General features: G+C 45.9%; 1 non-coding gene across 1 annotated transcript; it reads left to right on the forward strand.

Annotated features, from left to right (window-relative positions):
• Positions 1–5,230: 5,230 nt before the first annotated feature.
• Positions 5,231–5,297, forward strand: TRNAL-GAG (transfer RNA leucine (anticodon GAG)). The gene has a single exon. It is a non-coding gene; the product is annotated as a tRNA-Leu (tRNA).
• Positions 5,298–6,433: the final 1,136 nt, after the last annotated feature.

The raw sequence follows: 6,433 nt of genomic DNA on the forward strand, positions 1-6,433 counted from the left end.
GAAAACCACACAATATGTGTGAAAGTGCCACATGTGGCTGCTGAGCCACAGTTTGGCCACCCCTGCTATAGGTCCATCTCTGCTATGGTTGCTAACTCCACATTCAGAAATACCTGCAGATTTGAAGGCAGAGCCTGCTGGGACAGTCCTGATTTAGGGAGGGGAGCAGGACTTTTTTTTGCAGCCGGAGCTCCTTTGCATATTAGACCACACACCCCTGATGTAGCCAGTCCTCCTGGAGCTTACAGTAGGCCCTGTCCTTAGAGCCCTGTAAGCTCTTGGAAGATTGGCTACATCAGGGGAAGTGGCCTAGTATGCAAAGGAGTTCCTGCTATAAAAAAAGCCCTGGAGGGGAGGAACCTCTGTAGGGTATCATGCCATGGAGTCTGCCTTCAGAAGCAGCCCTTTTTATTCCCTATGAAGACCGATTCCCATAGGGCAAGGTTTCCCAAACTTTTCTTTCCCATGGCTCGGTTATTTTTACCAACTGGAATCTCTTTGATGAGTTCAAGGAAAAAAAGACATGAAAGAAAGAACATAAACATAAGAGGAGCCATGTTGGATCTCCAATAATCTCTTTCTGCCCCACACCTTTTACTCTCACTCACTCACTCACTCACACAGAAATTTCATAGAAGGCCACCTAGCTACAACTGGGGGTGCCGACTTTTCATTAGCAGAGCTCCTATGTCTGCAACAACAGTATGATGAACAGAAAAGTTTCATCCAGCAAAAATTGAAGGAAAGAAAGAAATAGAAAGGGAAAGAATGAAATGGAAGGAAAGGAAAGGAAAGGAAAGGAAAGGAAAGGAAAGGAAAGGAAAGGAAAGGAAAGGAAAGGAAAGGAAAGGGAAAAAAAGACATGAAAGAAAGAACATAAACATAAGAGAAGCCATGTTGGATCAGGCCAGTGGACTATCCAGTCCAAAATTCCCTCATACAATGCCCAAAAAGCACCAGAATGTCCACTAGTAGGGCCAGGGCACTAGAAGCCCTCCCATTGTTGCTTCCCCCACCCCCCCAGCACCAAGAATACAGACAGAGCATCACTTGCAGGGAAAGAAAGAAAGAAAGAAAGAAAGAAAGAAAGAAAGAAAGAAAGAAAGAAAGAAAGAAAGAAAGGAAGGAAGGAAGGAAGGAAGGAAGGAAGGAAGGAAGGAAGGAAGGAAGGAAGGAAGGAAGGAAGGAAGGAAGGAAGGGGAAAAAAAGCCTTCCTCAACATCAGATGACCCCAGCCTGCAAAAATTCTGCCCAGGGGTCATTTGGTAAAAAAAAAAAACAGCTACTGGAATGCCCACTCCCCGCCCCTCCCGGCTGAAAAAAACACACACATCCTTCTTTGCCACCCAGGCCTCCTGGGGAAATCTCCCCAAAAGAACATACTGCAAGGCACATGAAAGCTCATACCTTGAAGAACGCTTCATGGGTCTAACGTGCCAATGGATGCCAGCTTTTCTCTCAAACATTGGGAGGGGGGGAGAAGGAAGGAGAGGCAGCCCGGCTCCTCTCTGTACAACACCGGGGCTAGCTTTGGCTTTTCTTGTGACCCGGTAGTGAGGCTTCCATGGCCCGGTACCGGGTCACGACCCTGCAAATGGGAAACACTGCCATAGGGTATACTGGAGAATCGATCTGCGGGTATCTTGGGCTCAGGGGGGCTGGGGGTTTTTTAGATAGAGGCACCAAATTTTCCACATAACATCCGATGCCTCTCCTCAAACCACCCTCCAAGTTTCAAAAGGATTGGACCAGGGGGTCCAATTCTATGAGCCCCAAAAGAAGGTGCCCCTATCGCTCATTATTTCCACTGGAGGGAAAGCGTGCAGTCCCTTTCAATGTGATGGCCAGAACTTCCTTTGGCATTCAATTGTGCTTGTCACACGCTTGTTCCTGGCTCCATCCCAATATCTCCTGGCTCCACCCCCCAAAGTCCCCAGATATTTCTTGAATTGGTCCTGGCAACCCTACGTGGAGATTCTGTTTGGATGGTCAGAGCTAATTTCCCACAGATCTTCTTCCCCTTTTGCAACTAATTAGGTTTTTTGTTACAGGCTTTTCTAAATCATTCTTATGAGCAGGGCCTCCCTCCGCAGTTTCCCTGCTGTAACAGCCTCTTATTAAGCCTGGAGATTCTTCCCATCACATCTTTCCAGAGACCTCAAGGAAAGCTCAATGTACTGATGCAGAGATGGCTTGTGCAATTAGCATGGTGTTAATTAAGGAATCCGAATTGCTTAATTGCTAAGGATAATCATTCCTGGCGAAGGTGGGGAGGGGATCAAAAACATCTCGGCCGCATTTGTCCTCTATGGGCCATGATTCACAAAGCTCTGGATGCATGAAGGAGAGAGGGAAGAACCAGACATGGAGCCTCACTTTCCAGGGGCGGGGGGAGGGAGTTCGAGACCTGGTTAATTTGCGTTGCCCCAGAGGCTAGCCCCGGGGCGACATGGTACAAAGATGGAGGCGGGGAAAATCTTTTTTTCCCCCTGGTACTGTTGGATCATGGCCTTAAAGCCCAGCCTATCCTTTCTTTAAGGGCAGCTTTTCTGAGCCTGTTGACAACTTTGTAATTCTAATAACAAGATGGTGGGTGCAGCCACAAAGTCGCTGCCACAGGAGGCAGAGCCAGCCACAAAATAGCTGCCACAGGAGGTGGAGCCACAGCCACACAGAGTCTGGTGTAGTAGTTAAGAGTGCGGAGTCTAATCTGGAAGGACTGGGTTTGATTCCCCATTCTGCCACGTGCAGCTGCTGGTGTGACCTTGGGCCAGCCACAAGTTCTCAGTAGAACTGTTCTCTCAAGAGCAGTTCTGGGAGAGCTCTCTCAGCCCTACCTACCTCACAGGGTGTCTGTGGGGAGAGGAAGGGAAAGGAGATTGTAAACCCCTGTGAGACTCTGAGTGAAGGGTGGGGTATAAATCCAATCTCCTCTTCCTCCTCCTTTAATAATCCCGCCATCACCTTCTTCTGCACTATGGCCACCTATGAAGGCATACTATATAGCAGGGCCCCCAACTTTTCTGAGCCTGTGGGCAACTTCAGAATTCTGACATAGGGTGGTGGGTACAACCACAAAATGGCTGCCACAGTAGGCGGAACCAGCTGCAAAATGGTTTCCATGGGATGTGGAGTTACGCCCACTAACACAGAGAGGAAGCCCAAGCAAACGGGGACAAGAGGTGTAATTTTAACACTGGGAAAGGGTTTTAGAATTTTAACACTGAGAAAAAGGACCACAAGAGGGTGTAAAACCAACACTTTACAGGCAAGTGAGACAACATTTTTAAAGTGTGCACAGCCAATCAGATTTCTGATGGTCAATCCGAAGGTCTGCTGAGCAGGACCCCCACCTGGCTCACCCATTTTCTAAAAACATTTGGTGGGCACCAAGAAAGGTGTCAGAAGGTACCACAGTGCCCCTGGGCACCATGTTGGGGAACCCTCTTATATAGTATGAGGTGGAAACACCTGTGAACTTTTTTTTGTAGCAGGAACTCCTTTGCATATTAGGCCACACACCCCTGAGGTAGCCAATCCTCCAAGAGCTTACAGAGCTCTTAGTACAGGGCCTACTGTAAGCTCTTAGAAGATTGGCTACATCATGGAGGTGTGGCCTAATATGCAAAGGAGTTCCAGCTACAAAAAAAAGCCCTGCCTGTGAACATGTGCAGAATGTTTTTCCTACACACTGGACAAGACAGTGCTGGATCAATTCAAACTGCTGGATCAATCCAAACACAACAATGCTTCTCCATTTGCCCCAGCATCCGGCATTCATGGTAGACTGCCTCTGAACATGGAAGTGTCCCATTTTGCAATCACAGCTTACAGCCACTGACACGGCCCCCTCCACATCTGTGAATTTGCTGGATCTCCTTCTCAAGCAATTTGTACTTGTGGCGGCCATCACATCTTGTGGCAACGAGTTCCACAGGAAAATTATGTTCCCTGTGAAGCAGTACAGTGGCTTGCCTGGCTTGAATCTACGGCCAATCAGTTTCCAAAGCAACTGTGGCTGCACTTCTCTGCTTAGAAATGGAATCTCTCCCCCGGCAGCAGGAATTGAAAGAGGGGCTTTAAATTAATAAATCATTTTTGAAGCTTATTCTTTTTTTCTTAAAGGTCATGGGTTGAATTCCAGAACTTTTGCAATGCCTCACACTTGGATTTTGATCACTGGCAGACAGATGTTGGAAATGACGAGGAAGGGGATTCTCAGGAAATACATTTCAGCTTCCTGCATGAGTGGCTGTCTCTGTTTGCATGAGTGGCTGTCTCTGTCCTGGGCCTTGGTGCTGAGATTCGCAATCCTCTTGCTGACAGTGCAGGAAATAAATCTGGCACCCCCTGGAGGCCTTTCTAGCTATGTGCCACTGTGGACAGCTCCAGTGCATGGGGGGGAAACTCCTGAAGGTACCGCCCTGCAGAAAGAAACCTAAGGATTGCTGGGTAAAATGCAAACCAAAATCACAGCACTGTCAGTGTTAGCTTTTGCTAAACTTGTGGTCCTGTTTTTACCAGGTCTTGATAAATGGTTTGATTGTAAGGTTGTCAACTTCCAGGTAGTAGCTGGAGATTACAGCTGATCTCCAGGCAACAGAGACCTGTCCCCCTGGAGAAAATGGCTGCATTGGAAGATGGACTCTATGGCATTATCCCCTGTTGAAGTCCCTTCCCTTTTAGGACCTAAACTGGAAGGTATATATTGGCAATATTACTATTCCCAGTATGTAATTGCTGCTGACACAAGCAGGGCGGCCCAAGACTGTCAGGCACCCTAGGCAAAACTAACCTCTGGGGCTCCCCCCACCCCTGCACTGATAAAATAATCAAGTTATGTGGGGGGCACCCAATTTGGTCCCCCAGGAGGCTGGCACCCTAGGCAATGGCCTGGACACAAGGCCAGATACATTTGCGGCTTCCCAAAATTTGTTGTGTATGCCATTCTTTTCCAGATTGGAACATTCCATTTTGGGTCCAATATTAATTGTTTGTTGCCTGACAAGTGTAACAGAGACTTTGTTGTATGTTGTAATTTGTACTATTTGACCTCTGAAGAAGGTCAGTTCTTTTTGTGCATTTGTCACTTTGATGATTGTATGAAGCTTCATTTGGGCCCCTACAAAGTTGTCATATGTTTTTGTAACAAATGTGCACGTTTGTCTATACTATTGATATTTTTAAACTTTTGGCCCCTTAGTAGAACTTAGTAGAACAGGGGAGGGACGGTGGCTCAGTGGTAGAGCATCTGCTTGAGAAGCAGAAGGTCCCAGGTTCAATCCCTGGCATCTCCAAAAAAGGTCCAGGCAAATAGGTGTGAAAAACCTCAGTTTGAGTCCCTGGAGAGCCGCTGCCAGTCTGAGCAGACAATACTGACTTTGATGGACCAAAGGTCTGATTCAGTATAAGGCAGCTTCATATGTTCCAAACTTCCTTTGGAGGTTTCCATCCCCAAAATCTCCATGCATTTCCCAGGCTGGAGCTGGCAATCCTATTTGACTAGCAGAGCTCCTTTCTTACTCCTTAGGACAGGGGTGGCCAAATCTGCTTAGCGTAAGAGCCACAAGACATAAACCTCAGATGTTTGAAAGAGGAAGGAAGGACAGAAGGACGGAAGGAACTGCTCCTGAGCTGCAGTTGGGCCACCCTTTGCCTTAGGATGTTCCTTCAGTATAGTAAGAACCAAACTTCAGCAGATAAAAGATTGTTGAAACATGTTTGCAGCTGGGTCCCTGTTACACTGCTGAACTTTTTAGCGAAGTTGGTGCATTCTGTATCAACTGCAAACCGATTTCACTGGGCATCCATGACTTGTATTCTGAGAAAAGGGGTGAATAAGGAATGCCTTCGGTCTGTTAATTGGGCTTGTAAATCATGAAAGGAGGCTGAATCTGCCCACTGAGCCCCCTTTCCTGAGATGGACCCACCTTTCCGTCAGAGGGAAACCATTTTCCCATACATTCCCCCCATTTATTTATTTTATTTCTAGCCCTTCCTCCCACCCCTCCACCCCACTCAGGGTGGGCTACAACAACACATATAAAAACAATAATTTAAACATAATTAAACATATCATCATTAAAAGCGATAGAAAACAACAATACTGACCTTAGATGGTCCATCTACAACTCCAGTAGCACCTAATCTCTCTGTCTACTAGATTTTTATTTTAACATTTCAATAGAGAAAAAAAGGGGAGAAACATATATTAAATAAGCCTTGTTATAATTACCCAAATACTCAATATATGAAATTGAAGTTAATATGAAAACTGAAGTTACTTCTTATTCAACGTACAAATATATTAATACTTTAGCAAATACATGACATATGATATATTAGTGTAGTAAAATTATAGTATTTTATGAGAAAGTATATACACATAATATATATACACATATAAAGTAACATATTGTGACTATTTAAAGGT

This window comes from Heteronotia binoei, chromosome 2, assembly GCF_032191835.1.
Source record: "Heteronotia binoei isolate CCM8104 ecotype False Entrance Well chromosome 2, APGP_CSIRO_Hbin_v1, whole genome shotgun sequence".
Classification (NCBI taxonomy): Eukaryota; Metazoa; Chordata; class Lepidosauria; order Squamata; family Gekkonidae; genus Heteronotia; species Heteronotia binoei.